This window comes from Macaca mulatta, chromosome 10 (assembly GCF_049350105.2).
Source record: "Macaca mulatta isolate MMU2019108-1 chromosome 10, T2T-MMU8v2.0, whole genome shotgun sequence".
Taxonomy (NCBI): domain Eukaryota; kingdom Metazoa; phylum Chordata; class Mammalia; order Primates; family Cercopithecidae; genus Macaca; species Macaca mulatta.
Window position 1 is genome coordinate 56,367,741 of NC_133415.1, and position 25,197 is coordinate 56,392,937.

Genomic DNA, 25,197 nt, shown 5'->3' on the forward strand with positions numbered 1-25,197 from the left:
CCCTGGCCCTGCTCTGGCCCTGGTCTGAACCCCGGCCCTGCAGTGTACCTGCCTTGGTCCTGCGTAGGTCCTGCCTCTGGCCCTACGTCTGCCCTGGCCATACCCTTTCCCTGGCCTGGACACTGATCCTGGTCCTTGTCCTGCCCCAGCCGTGGCCCTGTCCCTGCCCTGCCTGTACCCTGTTCTATCCTGGGCTGGCCCTGCGGTTGCCTGTTCTTGCTATTGCCCTGCCCTAGCCTGCCTTGCTTGTGCCCTAGATCTGCCCTGGCCTTTGCTCTTGTCTTGGCTCTAGCACTGACTCAGCCCTGGCACTACCCTGGCCTTGCCTTGGCATTTGCCCTACTCTCTCTAATGCCTAGCTCTGGTCTTGCCCTGCTCTGCTCTTGTTCTGTCCTGGCACAGCCCTGGCCCTCCCCTGCCGTATTCCTGGCCCTGGTCCTGCCCTTATGCAGGCCTGACCCTGCCACTGCCCTGGTTTTGATCTGTACCTTAGCCATACAGTGACCCTGTCTTGACCCTTTCCTGGCCTTGCCAGGGACTCGCCCTGGCTCTGTCATGTCCCTGGCGTTTTCTTGGATTTGGGTGTGTCCAGTCCCTTATTTGCCCCGGCCCTTCCCTGGCTCTGCCCTTCCAATTCTCTGGGTAGGGACAGGGTCAGGATCAGGCCAGGGCAGGGTCAGGACCAGGGTAGGGCCTTGGTAAGGCCTGAAGATGGGAAGGGCCAGGGCAGCGGCAGGGCCAGGGAAGGGTCAGGGCCAGGGACATGGTGAGACTAGGGGCAGAGCCAGCACTAGGGCTCAGCCAGGGCAGAGCAGGAGAGATTACATTAGGCTATTATTTACAAATTTTGTTTTATATTTTTAAGGTAACTATAGTAGTAATAATAGTATCTGTATTATGTTGTTTGTAATAGCAATAGTATTTGTAGTAAATCATTACTAAATTTTAACTTATACTTTCTTTGCTTTCGGTAGTGTTCTATGAGTATAGTTTTATAAATACGTATATATGTGAGGCATCGATTCTCACAATTACTCTATGTGCTAGGTACTTATGGCATCCCCATTTTCCTAACATAGGAAACAGATCTAAAGAGGTTAAGTACTTGGCCAGATTACTCCCAGCACTTTGGGAGGCCAAGGCAGGGGGATGGCTCGAGCTCGGGAGATTGGTACCAGCCTGGACAACACTGTGAAACCCCATCTCTACTAAAAATGTACAAAAATAGCTTATTAAAGTTTCTTGTATCATTCTGGTTACAAAACACTGGTCAAATACACAGGGCATGGTTTGGGCAGGGCCGGGGACAAGGTCAGGCCAGGAAGGGGCCAGGGCCAAGGCAGGGCCAGAGCTAGACTTGGAGGTGTCCTGGCCCTGATTTGCCCTGCCCCAACGTTGGCCCAGCCCTGCTCTGGCACTTCCTGCCATGCCCTGTCCCTGGCCTGAGCATTGGCCCTGGCCCTGTCCTGCTTCTGGCCCTGTCCTGGAGTTGACCAGGCGTTGCCATGGCCTAGTCCTGCCATCGCCTTGCCCCCTGTCCTGGTGCTGCCGTGGCCCTGCCTTGGCCCTAGCTCTGCCTCAACCCTCGACCTGCCCTGACCCTGCTCAGCCCTGGAACTACCCTGACTCTGCCTTGGTGCTGGTCCTCTCCTCTCTATGGCCTGGCTCTGGCCCTGCCTTGTACATGCTCTGACCTGCATGTCCCAACCTGGGTCCAGCCCTGGTCCTACCGTGTTCCTGGCCTGGCTGTACCCTTGTTCTGGCCCTGACCCTGCCCTGGCCCTCTTCTGGCCCTTCCTTGGTCCTGCTCTGCCCTTCCATGTCCTGGCCTTGCCCTCACCCTGCACTGGCCCTGCACTGGTGCTGCTCAGCCCTGACACTGCCTTGACCCCGACCCTGCCTTCTCCCCAGCCTTGTCCTTGCCCTGCCCTGGCCTGACCCTGGGCCTGCCATGTCCATGACATGGCCCTGGACCTGCCTTGCCATTCTCTGTCCTGGTCCTGTATTGTCCCCACCATGCTCTGGTCCAGCCCTTGCCCTGGCCCTGTTGCCAGTCCTGCTACTACTATAGCCCTGCCCTGTTTTTGGCCATGCCCTGTGTTACCGTAGCCCTGCCCTGCATTGGCCCTGGCCCTACCCTGGCCTTCTCTTATCCTGGCCTGGCCCTACCCTGGCCTTTTCCACCCTGGCCTTTTCCACCCTGGCCTTTTCTACCCTGGCCTTTTCCACCCTGGCCTTTTCCACCCTGGCCTTTTCCACCCTGGCTTTTTCCACCCTGGCCTTTTCCACCCTGGCCTTTTCTACCCTGGCCTTTTCCACTCTGGCTTTTTCTACCCTGGCCTTACCGTTCCCTGGCCTTGTCCTGCCCTGGCCCTGTGCTATTTTAGTCCTGCCCTGGGCCTACCCTCACCCTACCCTGGCCCTGCCCTACCCTGGCCTTGCCCTGCCATGACCTTGCCTTTGGCATGCCCTGGCTCTGGTTCTGCCCTGGCCCTGCCCTTGCCCTGGACCCTCCCTGGCCATGTTTTTTCCCTGGTCCTTCTCTGGCCTTGCCCTGGCCCTGGCCCCTTTTTGGTCCTGCCGTGTTTCTGGCCTGCCCTGTCCATGTCCCAGAACTGGCTCTGGTCCTGGACTTACCTGTCCCTGCCCTGCCATACCCTGACCCATTCCTTGCTCTACACTGAACCTGGCCTGCCTTGGCCATGTGCTACCCTTGCCCTTCCCTGACCCTCTGCTGGCCCTGGCCCTGCCGTGGGCCTGGCCCTGACATGTCCCTGCCCCGGCCCTGGTTCTGCTGTGCTTTGGGCCCTGGCCTTGGTCCTGACTTGTCGCTGGCTGTGACCCTGCCCCTGGTTTTTCTTTGGCCGTGACCCTGTCCCCGTTCTGTCCTAGTCCTGGCCCTGTCCCAGTTCTGGTCCTGCCCTGGCCCAGCCCTGACTGGTCACTGGACTACCTTGGCCCTGCCCTGCCCAACGCTGCCCATGCCGGGGCCCTGCCTTAGCCATGCCCATGGCCCTGCCCCTGGTCCTGCCATTGTCCTTACCCTGCCACTGGTCCTGCCATATCCCTGACCCTGACTTGGCCCTGGTCCTCATCTTGCTCTGGTCCTGCCCTGCTTCTGGCCCTGCCCTGGCACTACCTTGGCCCTGGCCCTGCCAAGGCTCCCACTTTCCCTGGCCTTTCCTTGACCTTGTGCTACCCTGGCCCTGCCATGCCATGGCCCTGCCTCTGCCTTGGCCCTGCCCCGGGCATGGCCTTGGCATTTGGCCTGGCCCTGCCCTGCCCCTGCCCTGGACCTGCCCTACCACTACCTGGCCTGTCCCAGCCCTGCCCTGGCCCCCTCCTGGCCCTGTCTTGGCCCTGTGCTACCCTGTCCCTGCCCTGTCCTGGCCCTGCCCTTGCACTGGCCTTTCCCTGGCCCAGGCCCTGGATTAACAAAGCTGTACAATCATCAATCACCACTGATTCTGTGCAGAACATTTTCATCTTCCCAAAAAGAAACCTGTTAGTAGTCACTCCCCGTCCCTCTCTCACAGCCCTTGGCAACCACTATTGTAATTTTTTGTCTCTGTGGATTTACTTACTCTCAACTAGACATTTCGTATAAATGGAAACATTCACATGCCTTTTTGTCTGGCATGTACCAAGATTTTTGAAGTATACTTTTTAATTTTTGTCTGATGTTTTCTAGATTTTAAAGTTTAGATTTTTTAATCTTTCTGGATTTAGTTTTTTTTTGTTTTTGGGGTGTTTTTGTTTTTGTTTTTGTTTTTTTTTTGAGACACAGTTCTTGCTGTTCAGGCTAGAGTGCAATGGCGTGATCTTGGCTCAATGCAACATCTGCCTTCGAGGTTCAAGCAGTTCTCCTGCCTCGGTTTCCCTGATTTAACCTGGCTCTGCCTTGGCCTGTCCCCGCCCTGGCCCTATCATGGCCCTGCCCCTCCGCTGGCTCTGCCCTAGTCCTGTGCTGACCCTGACCCAGACCTTGGCCCTGCCCCAGCCTTGTCCTAGACCTGGCCATGGCCCTGCCCCTGCCCTGGACTGGCGCTGGCACTGGCATGGACCCTGGCCCTTGCCCTGGCCCTTTGCTAGTTAAGGCCATACCCTGGCCCAGCCCTGGTCCTGATGCTGTCTTGGCCCTAATTTGCCCTGGCCCTACCCTGACCCTGCTATTCTGGCCCTGGCCCTGGCCCTGGCCCTGTCCCTGTCCTGGCCCTAGCCCCATTGCTGGTCCTGCCATGGCCCTTGTCTTGACATTGCCCTTTCCTGGTCCTGGCCCTGGCACTGCCCCAGCTCTGGCCCTGGTCTGAACCCTGGCCCTGCAGTGGACCTGCATGTAATCCCTAATAGCTGGGATTGCTGGCATGTGCCACCGTGCCCGGCTAATTTTGTATTTATAGTAGAGATGGGGTTTCTCCATGTTGGTAAAGCTGTTCTTGAACTCCCACCCTCAGGTGATCCGCCTGCTTGGCCTCCCAAAGTGCTGGGATTACAAGTGTGAGCCACCATGCCTGGCTAAAAAATGTGTTTTAAAAAATGTATTACAAAAAAGAAAAAAAAATGTAGCTATATGTAGTGGCAGGCACCTATGATCCCAGCTACTCAAGAGGCTGAGGCAGGGAGAATTGCTTGAACCCGGGAGGTGGAGGTTGCAGTGAGCTGAGATCATGCCACTGCACTCTAGACTGGGCAACAGAGCGAGACTCCATCTCAAAAAAAAAAAAAAAAAAAAGAAGCTTATCATAGGGTTAAACTTTGGAAAGGATTTTCCATAAGAATCTTAACATAAAGATTCTTGAATGACATAATGTACAAGGTCTTTGATAGCTATGCGACCCAAAGCACAAAGATGTTTTACCAGTCTTGTTGGTGTCTCAGATTGGCTCTCGGTAAGAAATCGGGACATACTGTGAAATTTTAATTCTGCATAGACAGTTCAACTTAACAGGTTAGAGTGATACAGTCCAAATAGATGACTTTCTTCTGGTCTGGCTTAACATAAACCTTGAAAAATCTGATAGAGTAAATATTTAATATATCCTCAGTTCTTAACCACACTTCTTCCCCTTTTAGACAGCATCACAGGCAGGACACCCTTCCAGTGGTACACACAATATTATGTACAGTTCTCACACAAGAAAGCACATAATCTCAGTGAGAATGATGTTCTCACAAGGTCAGTGATACTCAGTGTGCACAGTTGTCCGAGTGTAGTATGAAACCAAATCATTGTCAAGAACCCCAGTCTGATTATTAATAATAAGAATCTACTTGTGACACAGCTTTTCTTTGTTGAAACAAAATATTGTTTTGACATCATGGTTGAAACATTGGTCTTAGGCCAACACTCTCTTTTATCTGTTGTTGTTGCCAAGCCTTTGAGCGGTATTTTATGTAGGGCAAAAGGTCCCTTCCTGTCTCTTTGGTCAAAGCAAAGGAGGAGTACAGATGACTGAGAGAGTGATCACGCTGCTGTGCCCACCTGTGAGATAGCCCTTGTTCCTCGGTTGCGAGATATTTTATGGTCAGGGTGCAGTAGAAAGAGCACACAGGTAGCAGTAAAGAGAGGTTACCCTGACTGCAGCTCTGCCTCTAACTTCCTGAGTAACCTCAGGCTAGTCGCACAGTGACTGCTCCCCACATTCCTTTTTGTAAGCTCGAAGGATCGAATCAGACAGTAGCCTTTAAGTTTCTTCTGAACTCTGATACTCAACAATGCCAATGATGTTGGCAGCATGAGCTACATAGATTATGGGCCCAGTGAAAAATGAAAATACATGGCTCCTTGTTCAAAAATTAAGAATTTCAAGATGCAACAGCAGAGCATTGTAAACCAAGTGCACAACCCCTCTGAGACCAGGGCTCTCTGCAACTGCCCAGTCATAACCCTTGAAGACAGCCTGGTGTCAGCTTCCCATTACAAAGCTGATTTGTCACTCAGGGCTCAGAAGTTGGATTTTTCAGGCTGAAAGTGGGAGGAGAGCACATGCTATGCTAGTGACAGCCAGAGATAATACAAAGAGGACTTAACAAGGGCCCAGGCACAACACACATTGTTACACAGAAGAAAAGAGGGTCACCTAGGGACTCAACACAAAAATGACCCTCTGTCCACATCTCCTCTCCAGGTTTCAGTCATGGTAAGGACTGTCCCAGATTTCAGAGCCTTCAAAGAAGATCTTAACTCTGAAATCTGGGCAAAGTCTGGGGATAGCAGTTTGTGTGCCACCTCACTCTCCTGTCTCTTTCTCTCTGAATTAACATCTTTTATTAGGAAGCCCAGTAGAATACAGTCAAAAAGCATATAGGTGACTGCCATTCCCCTCTTGCTGAAATCGTAGGCACTTAGGATCAGCGTGATGGTGATCAGTGGTGGCTCAGGCCTTGAACATGTGAGAATAGACTGTGTTGTCAAGGCACTGATGCAACACACTTCTGCCTGACTTGGTGCATTTTCTCAGGTCTCAGCACTCACAGTGGATGCTCATAATCCTACACACAATCCCCAGATGTCAGTGAGGATCACTGGCCAGCCATACCTCAGTGCATGGGGGGTAGTAGGGATATCCACTAAGGCCCTACCTTCCACCACCCAAATGCTTCCGATCAGAGGGGTGAGCTTGGGTAATTTTGGGATGTGTGACAGGATGGTGTCAGCAGACTGGCCAAATCCACATTCAGTATTTCCCATCATGAGATCTTTGGTGTCAGGTGACATTAAAGACTGAGAGTGGTGAAAAAACACCTCTGGTGAACCACTTTCCAATAGGCTGAGAATGCAGCTTTCAAATCACTTCCATTACTTGGCTTAAAGAAAATGGAAAGCTAAGTGAAAGACAGAACACAGGGCTGATGGTCAGAGGACCTAAGATCCCGCTCTCAATTCCCACTTACAGACTGAATGACCAAAGGGAAGTCATTTGCCCTCCTGTATGTCTGCTTTCCCATTGAAAAATGGCAATAAACTACTTGCTTCGTTGTGACCCTGTGACCAGAAAATGAGGCATCCTATAAAATACACATTTAAATATAAAATCACTGCCAGGTGTGGTGGCTCACACCAGTAATCCCAGCACTTTGGGAGGCCAAAGCGGGTGGATCACCTAAGGTCAAGAATTTGAGACGAGCCTGGCCAACATGATGAAACCCCATCTCTACTAAAAACACAAAAAATTAGCTGGGCATGGTGGTGAGTACCTGTAATCCCAGGTACTCAGGAGGCTGAAGCAGGAGAATCGCTTGAACCTGGGAGGTCGAGGTTGCAGTGAGCTGAGATCCTGCGGCTCTACTCCAGCCTGGGTGACAGAGAGAGACTCCGTCTCAAAATAAATAAATAAAAATAAAATCACTCTGCAACTAGTGGGTACAAGGGTACAACCTGAGTTTCTTTTTTTTTGTATGTGTATGTCTGTTGCCCAGGCCATCGCCCAGGCTGGTGTAATCTCGGCTATCGGAGTAGATAGGATTATAGGAGTCCATCGCCATACCCGGCTAATTTTTGTATTTTCAGTAGAGACAGGGTTTCACCATGTTGGCCAGGCTGATCTTGAACTCCTGACCTCAAGTTATCCACCCACCTCAGCCTCATGGGTTTAGAGGTGTGAGCCACCATATGTCCCCATCATATTCTATTATTGGGCAAAACAAAATGTAAACCACCTACTCAAAACAGCAAATATTGTGGGTGACAGCGGCACTGGTATTCAGAAAGATGAAGAAGTGTAATTAAGAAACCAGACAAAGAAGTAAACATGCCATGTAACTTTCAAAAGACCAGCCACATTGTGTTTATTTTAATATTGTTTAATGGTAACACCTAATAAAGAGATCGTCATGATGGTATGAACTAAATTTTCAGTCATAATGAGTGCTACAAAACTTAACCTCCCAAGTTTAAATAGGCTACAATGTCTTGGGAAAAATGCAAGAAGAATTACTGATAAAGGTGACGGGTTTTCACACATGAAAATAATGTTTTTCTTCCAGCCTATCTTGATCAACAACCAGCAGCAACATATTGCAGTGGCATGTGCTTGTTACTACATGCCTAACTTACTATAGACTGAGGATCATGGAGATTTTGAACGTAACTTCCCACATGACAGGAGATTAAATAGGCCACATTGGAAGAAGGCAAGAAGAAGCTAGGTCTCTGGAGTACCAAAAGTAAACTTCAGCCAGTTCTAGAAGCAGAAAAACAGCAGAAAATATACTTTCAGATGGGCTACTTTCTCAATAGTTCTTGCTTGCAAGAGCTCTAGGGAAAGTATGAGTTCCTGGGTAAGAATGTGATAGAAAAGGGGCCAGCCTTGGGAAAATATGCAATGGAAGAAAACCAGTGTCTCCTCATTTACAACTGTCTTTCTCCTCTTCCTTTGTAATGCTTCCTTTCTTGGGCTATTCCTTCCCCTAGAATACCCTGCCTGTCACCCCATGAGAACCTGCTCTTGAGATGGCATTTCTAATACCTATAATGAGATGTTAGATCAATGCCTTATCTCTCAGTGCGTGTATATACATATTAAGCTTTCTGTCTATGCTGTGCTTTCTCATGCAGGGATATCAGACATTAATGAACCAGTTAAGAAGATACTGGGATGCAGAAGAACTTTCCCAGTGTCCCAGGAGCCATTCTACACAACATCCTACACCATGGCTTTGGATCTGCTGTGCTTCGTTTCTTTACTTGTGAAAACAGAGTAACAGTAGCACCTGCCTCACAGGATGGTTCTGAAGATTAGAGGGTTCTTTCATGCAGAGCTCTAGAGCAGCTTGAATGTTACTGGTATATAGAAATACTACTAATTTTTGTACATTGACTTTGTATCCTGAAACTTTACTGAATTCATTTATGAGTTCTGGGAGTCTTTGGGAAGAAACTATGGGGTTTTCCAGTTATAAAACCATATTACCAGCAAAGAGAGAAATTTGACGACTTCTTTTCATATTTGGAAGCCTTTTATTTCTTTCTCTTGCCTGATTACTTTGGCTAGAACTTTCAGTACTCTCTTGAATAGAAGTATATAGAGAGAGAATCCTCATCTTGTTCCTGTTCTTAAGGGAAGTGCTTCCAGTTTTTGCCCATTCGGTATTGTGTTAACTGTGGTTTTGTCATAGATGGTTCTTATTATTTTGAGGTACATTCTCTTTGATGCTTAGTTTGTTGAGGGTATTTATCATAAAGGAAGATTGGATTTTATTGAAAGCCTTTTCTGCATTGACTGAAATTATCATATAATTTTCATTTTTAATTCTGTTTATGTGTTCAATTATATATATTGATTTGCATGTTGAACCAACTTTGAATCCCAGGAATGAAGCCTTCTTGATTGTGGTAAATGAACTTTTTGATGTGCTGCTGAATTCAGTTTGCTATTATTTTGTTTAGAATTTTTGCATCTATATTCATCAGAGATATTGGTCTGTAGTTGTCTTTTGTTGTTGTTGTATCTTTGCTATATTTTGGTATTAGGATGATGCTGGCTCCATAGAATGAGTTAGGGAGGTATCCCTCCTCTTCAATTTTTTTGGAATAGTTTCAGTAGAATTGTTACAGCTCCTTGTACATCTGGTAGAATTCATTGTGAATCCATCTGGTCCAGGGCTTATTCATTGGTAGGTTTTTTACTACTGATTCAGTTTTAGAACTTGTTATTTGTCTGTTCAGGATTTCAAGTTCATTCTGATTTAATCGTGGGAGGTTGTTTGTTTCCCAGAATTTATTGATTTCCTCTAGGTTTTCTAGTTTTTGTGCACGGAGGTGTTCATAATAGTCTCTGCGGATGTTTTGTTTTTCTTGGGTTTGGTTATAATGCCACTTTTGTCATTTTTGTTTATGTTTATTTGGATCTTTTCTCTTTGTTTTTCTTTGTTAATCTAGCTAGCATTCTATTGATCTTGTTTATCTTTTCAAAGGAACTAACTTTTGTTTCTATTGATCCTTTGTATGGATTTTTGGGTTACAGTTTCATTTAGCTTTGCTCTGATTTTCCTTCTTTTCTTGTGCTAGCTTTGGACTTTGTTGGTTGTTGGTTTGTTCTTGTTTTCCTAGTTTTTTGCTTAGGTGTGAGGTTAGATCACTAATTTGAAATCTTTCTGACTTCTTGATGTAAGTGTTTAGTGGTATACACTTTCCTCTTTATACTGCCTTTGCTTCATCCTAGAGATTTTGGTATATTGTGTCTCTGTTTTCATTTATTTCAAAGTTTTTTTTTTATTTTACCTTAATTTTGTATTTTAGTGAAAGATGCATATGTGGAAGAAGAGGCTTGCTAAGGGAGATGTAATGTCATAGGAGACCATTTATTTTTAAGATCAAAGGTCACATGTTTGATTGTAGCATTTGTTATAGATGTTTGATTGGGAAAGAAGCCAGGGTGAAGATTTAGGAGAAAAGAAGTAATAGAGTAGAATTAAAGTCTCTGAGACTTTGGGGGAAATTTTAGAACACAGCCTGGGAATGGGCCATGGTTAGAGAGAGTAACAGCACTTCCTTTGAGATTGAAGGGGCTAAAAATGGATAAGTTTGGTAGAGATTGGTTATCTATGGTCTTTTGGGGGAGTTGATGGGGGACAGAAAGTGGATAACTAGGTATTGAGGGAGTTCATACATTGTTATGAATATGTATCAGAGAATTATAGAATATGGAACTGTAGCATTGAAAAAGACTTTGAAAGTTGTTGAAGATTGGGATATTGGTACCAATTCTTCATTTCCTGTGACAGTATATTGATACCATTTGCTGTGTAGTATTATCGTGCTTTTCTATTGGGGATAGAATGTAGATCTTTGAAAATGGGCTTTGCCATGTGACTTGCATTGGACATTGAGATGCTAGAAGATATGATGTGAGCAGGAGCCTTATATGTGCTTGTGTTTGGCTTCATCACCACGACTCGGACATTCCATGAACAGCCACCACTTTTTCATTCTGGACTCCAGAATGAACATACACAAAGCAGAACTTATTTCAACCCAAAGGTGTGGATCCCAATGAATACCCTTTAAGGAGATGTACCAAACAAATATGGGCATATAGGGAGGGCAGAGGTGGAGGTCATTTTCAGCTGGCAAGCAAGCTCATGAAGTTTTAGAAGCCATTGAATTGACCAGACTCAGTGTTCCTCTGTCTAGTCACTAGATCCATAAATGTTAAAAGGTAGTGGTGGTCGTGACAGCAATTATAACTCTCTGATCTCTGGATTGTAGTTATGATGGAAGTTCTTCAAATTGGCTAAGTGGCGGCTTCTGGACTTGTTGCACATTATTCTTCCTTCCACCATTTCTGTCTGCACTAAATTCTCTGTTTTAAATCTTTTTCTGCTTTAAATGTCTACAGTGAGTTCTGTTTCCTACATTGAACCCTGACTGACTCACTCTGTAAACCTTCCTCCTTCCATTTATTTTTGGTGTATGCCAATTTCAGTGCTACCCATAGTGTGGTCTCTGGTTGGCCTACTGTTTGCAACCAGTTTGCATCAGGGTGTAAATTAATTTAGCCATTAAGCATGCTTTTCAATTCATCTGATTTATGTATTTGTTTATTTATTTTGGTAGCAAGACTTGCTCATAGAAGAAAGTAGTGTGTTAGTTTCTATTCTATCACAGGTTCCTGATCTCATTGTGAATGGGTACTTGGAGCATCACTGGCTTACTCAAAGGTCACACAGAGTCCACATATTCTGTATTTTCTTCCTCTAGGCATTAAAATGGCTTCTTCTTATTTTGTTTTTGTAGATATTTCAGTTTTATCCCAGGGAGCACGTGTGTCCTGGCATTGGATTACCTCTCTGTAATGAAAATTATTTTTAAAAATTATGTGACTTTTTAGAAGTCATTTTTCCTTCTTAAAATAATTTTTAAGTAATTACTTCTTCCATTAACAAAGAAATGCATACCCATGATAAAAGTTCCAGCACTTTCATTAAAGTTTAAGCACAGAATAATATAATATAAAAAGAAAAAATTTATCTACCTCCCCAATTTCTTAATGAAATTATCTACGGTAACCATTAACAGTATTTTTATATAAAAAGCTGTTTCAGTGGAAATAGTCCTCGCCAACCTCAGTTAAGCTTCACAACTACAGTTGTGCCTTTACTTTCCTCACCCAACATAGACAATGTGAATTTTTTAATTGCATGTCATTGAGATTTTTATCACAATGACCTTTATATGAACCAAAGCACCAAGTAGACTTGGTCTCTACGCTATTGCCTCAGGATAGGGATGTAATTTTAACATCAGTTTTCGATCATATTAAAAATATCTATCTCAACAAGGCAGATGACACTTATTTCGTTCAAATGTTTAAACAATTTCCATTATGAGTAAGATACTGGAATTGGGGACCTAGATATTCAAATTTCTGTTTGAAATGTTAGCATGGTTAGACTTGAAACAAATTATTTTAGCTACTTTTGTCCTTCTATTCTAAACAATGACAAAGTTTATTTCCATGCAAAAGACAATACAATTCCGATGATTTCCCTTAATAACTTAAAAATTGATTTAACAAATTTACATACTATTTCTTTTTGTTGTTTTTCTCAATTGAGAAGATACATTTCGATCTTCAGATGTGTGTTTTAAGTTAATAGTCTTGGTTTGGGTAATCGTAGTGGAACATCAACTTTAAATGTGTGGTCATAATCATAGGGACTACCAAAGTAATCATGCACAATATTACTTCCATAGGTTTGGGAAAAATGGACGGAATTTTCTGAGCTCACCACTTGTCAGCACAGAATGCTTTAAAACAACATAAAGCAAAATGTTTTCAAATATTTCAATAAAAAATAACCTAAAGTAATCAGGGGGAAAATATCTGCTTATGTAAAATACAATGTGGAATGCCTACCCTTTGAGAGTTCTTAAAGATTCCACCTTCACAATTTATATGATATTAAACACTGATGTGCTACGTAAATTGATTTGACTGCTATCCTTTTTCATTCAAAGATGCCCTGTTGAATTCTCTTTTGGCCCTTAGAAATGCTGCCCTGAAGAGACTTCAAGGTTTTAATGGAAATGCCATTTCCCGTAAGAAAATTGAATTTTAAATCTAACTATCCTACTTACTAAGTACAAGATATTGGGCAAGTTACTTTACTTTTAAATGCTTCACCTTTTTTCTCTGTAGAATTTTGGGTTGAAATGCCCATCACAAAGGGCTATTATAAAAGTGAGATTGAATGATGGTATAAAGCCAAGAGTATGATGCCTCTTCCATAGTAGTTGCTTAGTTAAGTGTTAACTCTCCTCTTCCTCCTCTGTCTTTGGCCTTGGAGATTAGCTGAGATGCTAAAGAGAGAAGTCCTATTTTATTAATATGTATGTACTGGATAGTGAAGATAAATATCTCAGAGGTGAAGAGGCCTCAGGTTACAAAATCTGTGTTTGTGTTTTAACAATTAGTGGTGATGAACATGTTCTTTCAGTCCTGTTGGTGTATGTATGTAACATCACATTTGGAGAAAACATTAGAAGTCCAGATTTGCATGAGAATCCTGACTTAACTGACACTCTTGCACTCTCCATGATAGGCCCTGATCACAGGGTCCTTTGTTACATTTCAAAGGTGGATTTTTTAAAAAATACCTCTATTGAGGCATCATTTATTTCACAAAAGTCACCCACTTTAAAAAATGATTCAATTATTTTTAGCATATTTATAAAACTATCATTGAAATCAGTGTTAGAACATTTCTACCACTCCCAAAATCTTCCTTGTACCTATTTGCAGTCAGTACCTGTTCTCACATCCAGCCCCAGGATAACACTAATCTATTTTATGTCTTTTTAGATTTACCTTTTTCAGAGGTTAATTTTTCTGGAGGCTTTATTCACTTGGATTCACATTGGTTGGAAGAATGCATGAGACCAGATTTGTTGGTAGTACTGACACAGTAATTGCTGTTGGCTTCCTGGTGATGGAAATGAGCTTCTTTGCAGCTGCTCTGGGAGCTCCCAGTCTTATTGATGAGAAATAGTACCAGAAACCAACTAGCCTGGGACCTGTATCAGTCAGGGTCCAGGCAGGAAACAGAAACCACTGCAATCATTTTAACAGAAAGAATTTAATATAAACCATTGCCAAAGGGCATCGAATAATTGAAAGATAAACAGAGAGAATTAAAGTATTATAGAAGGGTACAACAGCAGGAATTAACTACCAGCTCCTGGGTTGAGAAACAAAGGCAAATAATGGAATTATCACAATTTAGAAGTTTGGAGGAGGGTATCTCTGGGGGTGGGACCCATGAACTTGAGGGGATGGAAACAGACAATTGGCGCTGATGCCCCTTAGTAAATGCAAGCTCGATTTAACTGAATTCAAATTCTGCTATTGGAACAACAACTGCTTCTGATTGAACTGAAGCAGTTAACTGCAAGCTAGATTTAACTGAATTCAAATTCTGCTACTGGAACAACAACTGCTTCTGAAGTCATTGTTAAGATGATGCTTATAGTAACGGAAAACCGAAAGGAAACAGACCTCAGTGAACATCTTTCTTTTCCTCTGGCAGAATTTAACGGGGAGCAGAGGGCAAAGCAGAAAGGTGGTTCACAGAGCCTGAGATTGATCATAATATTGAAAGACACAGTCCTACAGGCTATATTCCCAAATGTTGAAATCGCAAAGGTCAAAATCTCTAAAGTTTAAAATTCCTGGTGTCTAAAATCCCGATAATCACAGTCACAAGACAGTTGCATCATGTTAGGCGGAGCTATTACCTTGTTACTGTCCTTACACAGAAGAAAATAGATTTCAATTGAATCCCCAAACCATAATGACAGATTTGGAACTAGGAATGACCAAGACTGCTAAAAGAGAATGTGAAAGTATTACCAGTAAGGTGTGTTTTTTCCATTGAGCCCAAAGCATTTGGCAGAAAATTCAGACGAGTTGATTGACCATGATGTACAGCAATGACAAAAACTTCAGTTTAAAAAATGCATCATTTGCCCGCATTGACATTCCTTTCAGCAGATGACATTTCAGGAACTTTTAATAAATTAAAGCCACATTTGTTGAGGAAGCCAGCAAAGCTACTGGCTGGTTCAAAAATAATTATATGCATGGTAGGATAAGAAGACACTTATACAGTGGTGTTACTATTTGATCATTAGTATTATTTCTGCCAAATTGGTCTATGTATAAATGCATGTAGAATGGATTTCTACATACCCAAAACAACATAGAAGCATGACACTGAAGGTAGGAAGATTTAATAGGGAATGCCTGTTTTGGTGTATATGGAATCATAGAAGAATTTTGAAAAGAGCAGCACCATGTAGAAAATGAATATTCTCTGAGGAAGGCCAAGTCCTAAAAGAAAAAAAGCAGTTGTTCATTGTGATATAAGACTTCAATGTATATTTAATGATCATGAAATCCAGCCATCCCTTAGTGAACTATCTCCCTGCAATTGCCCATAATTTTTCCCTGTAATACACTATTTCATATGTCAGATTTCTTTTTTAGTTTTTCCTTTTCTTTTTCTCACTATTTTAAATTTTCAAAATATATCTTACAATTTGTTATGCTACATATTTTATCTTGCATTATTTTCAATACTGGAAATATAAATTATGTAAGGACTTTTAGAGAGTTCTAATTTGTTTTATGCATTTTTTTTTTTTTGCAAATTTGACTTCATGAAAGTGCTTTATCACAATGTGACTTTGTTTGCAAGCTTTGTGTATGTATGTAAAAATGTTGGAACTGTCTCAATAAATAAAGATATGTCCATACATCTGCATTTGTGTAAGATACAATTCTCAAAATCTTGGCTCTTCAGACAACTGCATATGTGGTGGTGATTCATCACAACTTTTGCTCCATCTGATCAGAAGACTTGGGTTTTTAGTCATGGTATTTCAGATGACTGTAACTCTAAAGCTGGGTATACACATTACCAACTATAGTGATACGTGTTTATACCTTTCAATTTTTGACTCATTTCTTTGTGAGTACAGTTCACCTGCTCATAACAGTCATACCCATGTGACTGTCATTGGTATACCTGAGTGCTTATGCTTGCAAAAATATGTATGTTATTTTGACTACTTTATTGTGTAAAGTAAGTGTTTTGTCATGTTTTTATATGTTTCTCAAATCCCCTTTAAAATGCAAATATCTTTTAAATAATTTTAAAATTATTTTTCCCAGAATTATATTTTTGGACTTGTGATCTTTCAGATTTTTGACATTTGAGATTATGGTGTTTGGGAATTGTGTCCTTCAGGATTATCAGAAGCTCCTAAAATCCACCATTCAGCCCATTACAATGTTCTATAGAGCTGATTCTTTAACCTATGGACCTCCAGTTGCAGTTTCCCACTAGTACCTTGATACAAATCATATCTCACAGAATTAATATAAAATAAAAACTGATTTATATTTTTCAAATATTTTAACTAAACATGCATAATTAGATATGTCATGGGCCAAAGTTGGCTGAGTTAATAATTCTTGAACAAGGTAAATGAGTTTGCATTTGAGTCAATGTTGAGATTGTACACCTATTCTGAATAAATGGTTATAAAAATGATGGAGAGTAACAATTATAAAAATTATCTTTTCTCCTGGAAAATGGAGTTTGTATCTGTAACAAATCCATTTAAAAATAATTTGTTCAGATTTCCTTTCCTCTCTATTTATGCATTCTTCTGTCTCCATTCACCATTTATATCATATTCCAACACAATTATAAAAATTATCAATGTATTACAGTTATTGTGCTAAGCATTAATGAATGAGATATTTTAGTCCTTATTTTACAATTCAGGAAATCAAGAGTTAGGAACTATAAATAATTTTCACTGAGTGACATACTTTAAAACACAAAGTCGATTCTAAAATTCAGGTTTGTCTGATTTCAAAGCCTGTATATTCCATGCTAATAAATTTTACTTTAAAATTAAAATTTAATTTTATTATTGTCTTTTAGAGACCAGGTCTTGCTCTGTTGCCAAGGCTGGAGTGCAGTGGTGCAATTATAGCTCACCAGCAATCTTGAACTCCTGGATTCAAGTGATCTGCCCACCTCATCCTCCCTAGTAGCTGGTACTACAGGTGAATGCCACCACACCAGAGTAATTCAAATTGTTTTTGTTTTTGTAGAAACAGGATCTCACTGGTCTTAAACTCCTGGTCTCAAGCAATCCTCCTGCCACTGCCTACCAATGCACTGGAATCCCAGATGTGAGCCATAGTGCCCAGCCCATACTATTTTTATGTTTATATTCTACATCTTGTTTATGAAGTTCCAGACATTGGTATACTTCAGTAATTCAATGTCTCAGTTTTCCACAGATGCAGGCATTGAGAATCAAAATATACAGTTTTCACCTATTTAAAATTCATGCTTTGCTTGATAGATTTCTTGTTTAATCTTTCATCCAAAAATGCCAACTTGGAATCATCTTTTTTTCATCTGAGTTCAAAATTTCCTTGATATTCAAGGTTTCCACAAGCTCCTCATTGAGCTATCCTTAACAATCCAAAGGAACAATACACATTTGCTACCTCCTCATTAATAATTACCTATTCAAAGGCATTGTATTGATGAGTTTGGGTGATATATCCCTGTGTATGGTGTGAGAGATGTGGTTCCTCTTTAACATAGTATCTTTTCTGAGGGAAGATAAAACGGATTATCTATCTCTAGGCTGTTTGGAAAGTTCATTATTTTTCTAAACTCTGAGGAAATTAAAACTCAGATTTTCCACAATTACTTGTCCTCACATATTTTCTATAAACAAACTTCATTTATAATGCATCTTCCTGGATGGATGGACAATATAAACACCAACACTGTTTCACCAATGTTTTCAATCATCCTAATGCCTAACAGAGTGTTCAATAAATATTTGTTGAGTAGGCATGTACATGAATAAATTATTTTCCCCTCTGTCAATTTGAAAAAAAAAATCATTTAATCTAGTAATACCTTACCTATCTGTTGTCTTGCTGGGAATATTGAAACTCAAAAATCTAAAACTAAAGTTACTGTATGTGTTTGTTTAGTAGGTGTGATAAGTGATCTAGGTTTGCTTTATTTTTATCACTTTGTCCATTTTGCAACTTTGTCATTTGTTTGAAAAGCCAATGCCAAACATTTGAACTTAAAATAAAGTTGAAATGTACAACTCAACAATAGAAAGGCAAAGGACCAAATGAGAAAGATGGACAGTAGATTTGAATAAACATTTCTCCAAAGAAGGTATACTAATAAGTACATGAAAAGTCGATCAGCATCATTAGTCATTAGAGAAATGCAAATCAAACTACAATGAATTCCCCTTCATACCTACAATGATGGCTGTAATACAGAAAATGGAAAACAAATGTTGGTGAGGATATTGAGAATTTGAAACCCTTGTATGTTGCTGGTGTGAATGTGAAATGATGCAGCAACTGCACAAAATTGGCCATTCCTCAAAAATTAAAAATAGAATTGTCATATGATCTAGCAATTCCACTTCTAGATATGTACAAGAGAACTGAAAACAGGTGTCCAAACAGAAACATCTATATGAGTGTTCATAATAGCATTATTAATATTATTCAAAAGCAACCCAAATGTCCAGCAACTGATAGATAAAAAACAATGGTATGCCCATACAACGGAATATAAATCAGTCATAAAAGGTACTTCTATACAGATGGATCTTGGAAACATGCTAAGTGAAATAAGCTAGACACATAAAGCCACATCTTGATCAAGCTCATTTACATGAAATACCCAGAATAGGCAAATCAATAGAGGCAAAAAGGAGATTAGTTGTTTTTAGGGCCTGAGAGGGAGAGAGGAAACAGGGAATGGTTGCTTAATGGGCACAGAATTTTTTTGTGTGGTTACAAAAACGTTTTGGAATTAGATAGTGGTGATGTTTGCATCACATAGTAAATGCACTAAATGTCACTGAATTGTACATTTTAAAAATAAATTTTATGTATATTTCAGGTATACAACACGATGGTAAGGGATACATGTAGATAGTAAAATGCTTACTATAGTGAAGCAAATTAAAGTATCTACCATGTCACATAGTTACCCGTTTTGTTTTTTGTGTTGCAGGAACAATTAAAATTTACTCATTTAGCAAACTTCCAGAATACAGTATGTTTTATTAACTATAGTCCTCATGTTGTACGTTAGGTCTCTAGACTTGTTCATCTTACATATTTGTGACTTTGTGTGCTCTGACCTGCATCTTCACATCTCCTCCTCCTACCCCCTTGAGTTTTATTCTCTATCTCTGTGTATGTGACTTTTAAAAACATTTTCTAAATTCACTAAACACTTTAGTGAATTTCATATAAGTGTGTAAGTTTTATATGAGTGTGAATTTTACCTTAATTTAGAAAGATGAGTGAACAGAAACTCATTCAGAAAAAAAAGGATATTTAAGACAAAGCAAAGGGGGTAACATGAGGAATGGAAGAGCAAACAATGGACTGAAGAATGGACCCATTAATAATATTAATAATAGAACAGGAAGTAAAACACATTTCTTCAGCTGCTCTGCTTTTCTAAGATCTTCAAATAAGACTTGTATTAAAACTCAAAGCCCATAAGGAAAAAAGAAGGAGAAGGACTTACTGTATATTGGAAAACATGAAATATGAAACACTATTAAAGATAATCTGCTTTTTCTAGTAATAATTAAACAAGTCCCTATATCCTGGTCATTGTGGTTGATGTCACCAGTGAACGTTTCTTTTTGGTTAAGTATTTTTCCCTCAATAATTTTATAGTCTTATTCACACATATTCACAAGAATTAAAATGACACTGATTTAAATGTGCAGCTTGAAGATATAGAACATATTCCAATCTAATTTACCTGTCCAGGGGAGACCAAGGTGTAGTCAGAGAAGGACATGATGAAAGTGGTATTAAACATTTAAATTTTGTGAGTTTCCTTTCAAATCCTATTGCTTCATATTTCTGTTTACTCCTGAGTGAATGTGGGAATGCCAAATGCTAAATCAAAACTCCTGTTCCCCATCTGATGTTTCTAGTGTGACTATGGTGAATAGTCTAGGAAGAGGATTTCTGTCTTCCTGAATGCTTTCTCTAGAATTGGATGGCCCTTGGTATAAAGTGGCAAGAACTAAGTGATTGTCTGAAATTGGATGATGTCGGAAAGCAAGGCTGGGGGCATAATGGTCATGGGCCTGGCTAATCATTAGTGCCTGGAAAGGTCAGACTGGGGCTGACATGCAGCTGGTATGCTCCAGGAGAGCTGTATAAATTGTTAAAATACTGCTTGGTGGTAAATATCTGATGACTGGAGCTTTTTCAGTGTTCTACTACCCTGCTTATAATCTGGAAACCAAAGGTCAATGCATGGCTTAGCAGGGAGCCTCTAGGTCCCTGACCTAGTGCCCTGGCCAGTGCTATTTCTGATGGGCTGCTGCCTGTGCAATACCATATATTAAATATTGTCTCTGAATGGGACCCACTAGAATTGAATTTTTAAGAGCCTCATGTTCCATCCTAACCTTCTCAGTTTATATGTTACCAAATTAGGAAATACATTGCTCCTCGCGTCCCACTCCACGCACCCTGGTGTTCAGGGTATCAAGTTTTGGTCTTTAATCTGAGTAGAGAGTTTTGTTAATCTCTTAGGGCTTTATAATCTTCATAGCAGGGGAAAAAAGAAATGTGATTGTTTCATGCCAAGCTGCCTAGGAATTCCGTTTTCCCCTTAGAACTAGGCTGAGGAAGAGGAGGGGTTTGAGAACCTTTAAAATCTTTAACCTCCTATCCCAATCACCAGGCAAAGATTCAAACAGTGTCTCTGATCAGCTTTTTTAAAAAAGTCCTTTCACTTCTCTTTGGTTCATGACTTCACATTTCAAATAGTCCTCAGGTATTAATGAAAATTTTAAACTTAAAGTATGCCCTCAATGGTGTTTCTTTGTAGTGGTTTTATTTTCTAGGAAACAGTTAATTTAATGCCACTAGCTAAAATCCTGCATGGAAAAATGAATGAACAAACAAATAATAGTTGAACCTGTTATGATTTTTTTCCTAGTTCAATTTTTCAGTTGGGTTGGTTCTTTACTAAAAAGTAAATATGGTATTCAAGGACTCCCATGTATTGTGGGCTGGAAGTATTAGGTTGGTGCAAAAGTAATTGTGGCTTTTGCGATTACTTTCAATGGCAAAGACTGCAGTAACTTTTGCACCGACCTAATATTTCCCCCACAACTCGCCTCCTGCCCATGTTGCACTGTGGGCAGGAGTTAAGGGAAGGCTGAGTCATTTGGAGGGGGCAGGTGTTGGTGGTGGATGGTTGAAGGCTGATGGAATGGTTTATTTGCAGCCTCCATCCAATTGACAGATCTCCAGGTTGCTGGGAAACGAAATCATGGAGATCGCCAACTCCCTGAAATAAGCAGTCTTCGCTCAGAATTCTTTTTTCAAATGGAGCAAAGTGCTCCTTTGCTCCATCTGGTTCTTTCTTTCTATTTTTTTCTTAGCTGAGAGAGATGCTAGTTCTTAAGAATTTCAAGATAATTTGTTGTCCGTTCTAAAAATATTGGACAAAAGGGAAATGGTGTTTCTATCTTCTCTTCCTACGTTCTAGAGAAGATTTTAATTAATATTCAAATTATGGCAGAAACTGCCTGATCGATTCCCCTTTTAGTCAAGAATTTATTATCAGGGAATTAGTTTAACAAGGCTGTTTTGTAAGAGGCTGTGGTTGCATTCAAAAATTAGAATGGAAACAATGACTCGTAAAAATTCAACATTTTATTTTATTATTTATTTTTGAGAGGGAGTTTCGCTCTGTCACCCAGGCTGGAGCGCAGTGGCACAATCTTGGCTCACTGCAAGGGTTCAAGCGATTCTCCTCCCTCAGCCTCCCAAGTAGCTGGGATTACAGACGTGCACCTCCACGCCTGTATGATTTTTGTATTTTTAGTACAGAGGGGGTTTCGCCGTATTGGTCAGGCTGGTGTCGCACTCCTGACCTCAGGTGATCCACCCGCCTTGGGCTCCCAAACTGCTGGGATTACATGTGTGAGCCACTGCACCCGACCAAAAGTCAACACTTTAAACTACCACTTACTGTATTCACTGTGTCTATGATTGGACATATCTTTCTGGGTGGCCACAAAATTATAAAATGGATACAGAATAGTCTCTTCAAAAAATTAAGGAAGTTCTTTCTAAAGCAGAGCCTTTAGGCACCCGCCTGCAGCTCAGAGCCCGCCGGGACTCCGGAAGCCGCTCCCAGGCAGCGCGCGCCAGCAGGGGGCGGCTACAGCTCGGGCTCAGGCGCCGCTGGCTCGCGGGTTCTCTGGGCCCGCCCAGGATGCCCCAGGATCGCAGGCGCGCAGCCCGCCTGGCAGCGCTGGCCGCCCTGCTCGTCTGGAGAGAGAGAGGGTAGCTGGCCGGGGCCCTCCGCAGCCACCGGGGATGGGGCTGAGTCAGTTTTTGCTTGTAGTGCGGCCGCCGCCAGGCAGACTGCCTGGCTTGGCCGCAGTCACCGCGGCATCTGGCCCAGGTTCTGCGAGGTTGGGGTCGCTGGCCGGCTTGGAGGTTGCCTGGCGGCTGCTGCCTGCACACACACAAACAATAAAAGCGGCTGCAGCTTGGGCAACCAGGAGGGCTGGTGGGGCATGGCCTAGGAGGCCGTGGGATTGCGAGCGCGCGCGCGGCCTGAGAGTCCCTCCCCTTCGCCGGGCCTCCCCTTCGGCTTCTCTGCCGGAGCTCGGGACCGCTGGCCAGGTGGTCCAAGGGAGCCCAGACCCCACTCCGCGGCCAACAGAGATGGGGCTGAGCGGCAAGTTCTCAGTTCTTGCCCCTGTGCAGCCGCCGCCAGGCAGACCACCTGGCTTGCCCACAGCCACGGTGACATTTGGCCCGGGTTCTGCGATCCAGGGAGCGCGAGCGAGCTTAGGAGTTCCCAGACAGCTGCTGCCCGCAGGCGGAGGGTGGCAGCAGCTTGGGCGTCCAGGCGGGGGAGCATGGCCTGAGCGGCCTCTGGATCACCAGTGCACCGAGCCTGAGAGCCCGCCAGGCCCTGCCCCCTCCTCTGCCAGAGCTCAGGACCGCTGGCCAGGGGCCCTCTGCAGCCACCGGGGATAGGATTGAGCGGCAGGTTCCCGCTCCTGTGCAGCCACTATGGGGCAGACCATCTGGCTTGGCTGCAGCCACCGGGACATCTGCCCCCGGTTCTGAGGTGTTAAGAGTGCAGGCTGGCTTAGAGGTTTCCCATAGGCTGCTACCTGCACAAGAGGGTGGCTGCAGCTGGTGAGCCCAGACGGGCTGGAGGGGCATGGCCTGGGAGGCCTAGGGATGGCCAGCGCGCCCAGCCTGAGGGCCCCCAAGTCGTGCATCCCGCTCGACTCCTCCACCTCGGGGAGACAGGAGCCGCTGGCATTGGCAGTCCGCAGTCACCTGGGATGGGTTTGAGCAGCAGGTTCTCAGTTCTTGTTCCTGTGCAGCCTCCAGGATGTCTGGCCCAGGCTCTGCGATGCCGGCGGCGCGAGCGAGTTTGGGAGACGACAGGCGGCTGCTGCCTGCACACACAGGGCAGAGGACAACTGCACCTTGGCCTGGGCAGCCTCTGGAATGCGTGCCCGCCAGGCCTGAGGGCCCCCCCTGGCGGTGCCACCCGCCCCGCTCCTCCTCTGCGGGAGCCTGGAGCAGCTGGAATGGCCGCTCTGCAGTCTCTAGGGATGGGGTAAGTATTCTTATCTCATGCATGCACACAAAAAAGGTAACTATTATGTGAGGTAATTAGTATATTAATTGACTTCATTTTGGTAATCATTTCAGAATGTGCATACATATAGAAACATCAGATTGTAAACTTGAATATGTACAATATTTCTCAAATATACCTCAGTAAAGCTGAAAAAAAAAATAACAGGATTGAAAGGATAAACACACAGTTCTATAATAGTAGTTGGACACTTCAATACCTCATTTTAATTAATGGGCAGAAAAACGAGACAGAAACTTCATGAGAAATAGAAGACTTGAACAACAGTATAAACCATTTAGAGCATGTACAGAACAGTCCACCCAACAACAGCAGAATATACATTCTTTTTGAGTGGATGTGGCACTTTCTCTGGGATAGGCCATATCTTTGTCCACAAAAATATGTCCTAATCATTTTTAAAAGTTCTAAATCTTACAAAATATAATTTACAACCACAATGGAGGAAACAACAGATAAGTGAAAACTGAAAAATTCACAAATAAGCAGAAATTAAACAATATACTCTTAAACTACCAGTGAAAGAATAAATCACAAGTGAAATTAGAAAATATCTTGAGACAAAATAAAAACAAAACATACCAAAACTTAGTGAATGCAGTGAAAGTAGAGTTTGAAGGAAAATGTATAGATATAAACAACTACATTAAAAAAATCGCAAATCAGTAACTTCACTCTATACCTAAAGGCAGTTTAAAAGCCAGAGAAAACAAAATATGAAGCTAGCGGAAGTAGAGAAATAATAAAGATTAGAGTATAAATCAGTGAAGTAGAAGGTTGAAAAGCAGTAGAAGAAATAAACATAGCTAAAAGTTGGTTCTTTGAAAAGAATAATAATTTCACCTCAGTAGCCTAAGATTCTTCTTTAGGAACGTAGAGAAAGAAGAACAGCTTAAATCTAAGAAACTAAAGAAAGGAACTAATAACAATTAGGGCAGAAATAAGTGAAATTGAAAACCAAAGAGAAAGAAAGGGAAAGAGAAGAGAGAGTACAGATTACTAACAGCAGGACTGAAAGACAAGCTATCAATAAACATTATAGCATAAATAAGTAATGCTACAAATAATTTTACACACACAAATATAATAGATGAGATGAAAAAGAGAAATTCCTCTAGAGACACAACACATACTGCCAAACCTCACTGAAGAAGAAACAGTAACAAATAGTCCTGTATTAATTAAGAAATTGCATTTGTAAATAAAATCTACCAAAAAATCTATTCACATGTTCTTTCACTGATTTCTATCAAATATTTGAAGAGTACATGATTTTGACAGTACACAAACTTTTAGAGAAAATAGATGAGATGGGAGCACTCCCAACTCATTTTATAAGGCCAGCATTACAATAACACCAAAACCAAAAAATGATATTGAGAGAAAAGAAAACTATAGACAAGTATCAGTCATGGACATATATGAAAAATGACAACAAAA

General features: G+C 42.4%; 1 protein-coding gene across 8 annotated transcripts in view; it reads left to right on the forward strand.

Annotated features, from left to right (window-relative positions):
* Positions 1 to 25,197, forward strand: part of LOC106996314 (uncharacterized) — a 73,244-nt gene that overhangs the window by 39,396 nt on the left and 8,651 nt on the right. For 4 of the 8 annotated variants that reach the window (XR_013398801.1, XR_013398803.1, XM_077949086.1 and 1 more), the window contains 2 exons: positions 8,558 to 8,785; positions 12,698 to 12,929. The gene's annotated coding sequence lies outside the window, so the exon portion shown is untranslated. Of the gene's footprint in view, positions 1 to 8,070; positions 8,281 to 8,557; positions 8,786 to 12,697; positions 12,930 to 13,805; positions 16,096 to 23,476; positions 23,716 to 25,197 lie in introns of those variants that run through there. The other 4 variants (XM_077949089.1, XM_077949090.1, XR_013398802.1 and 1 more) reach the window with 3 other exon arrangements.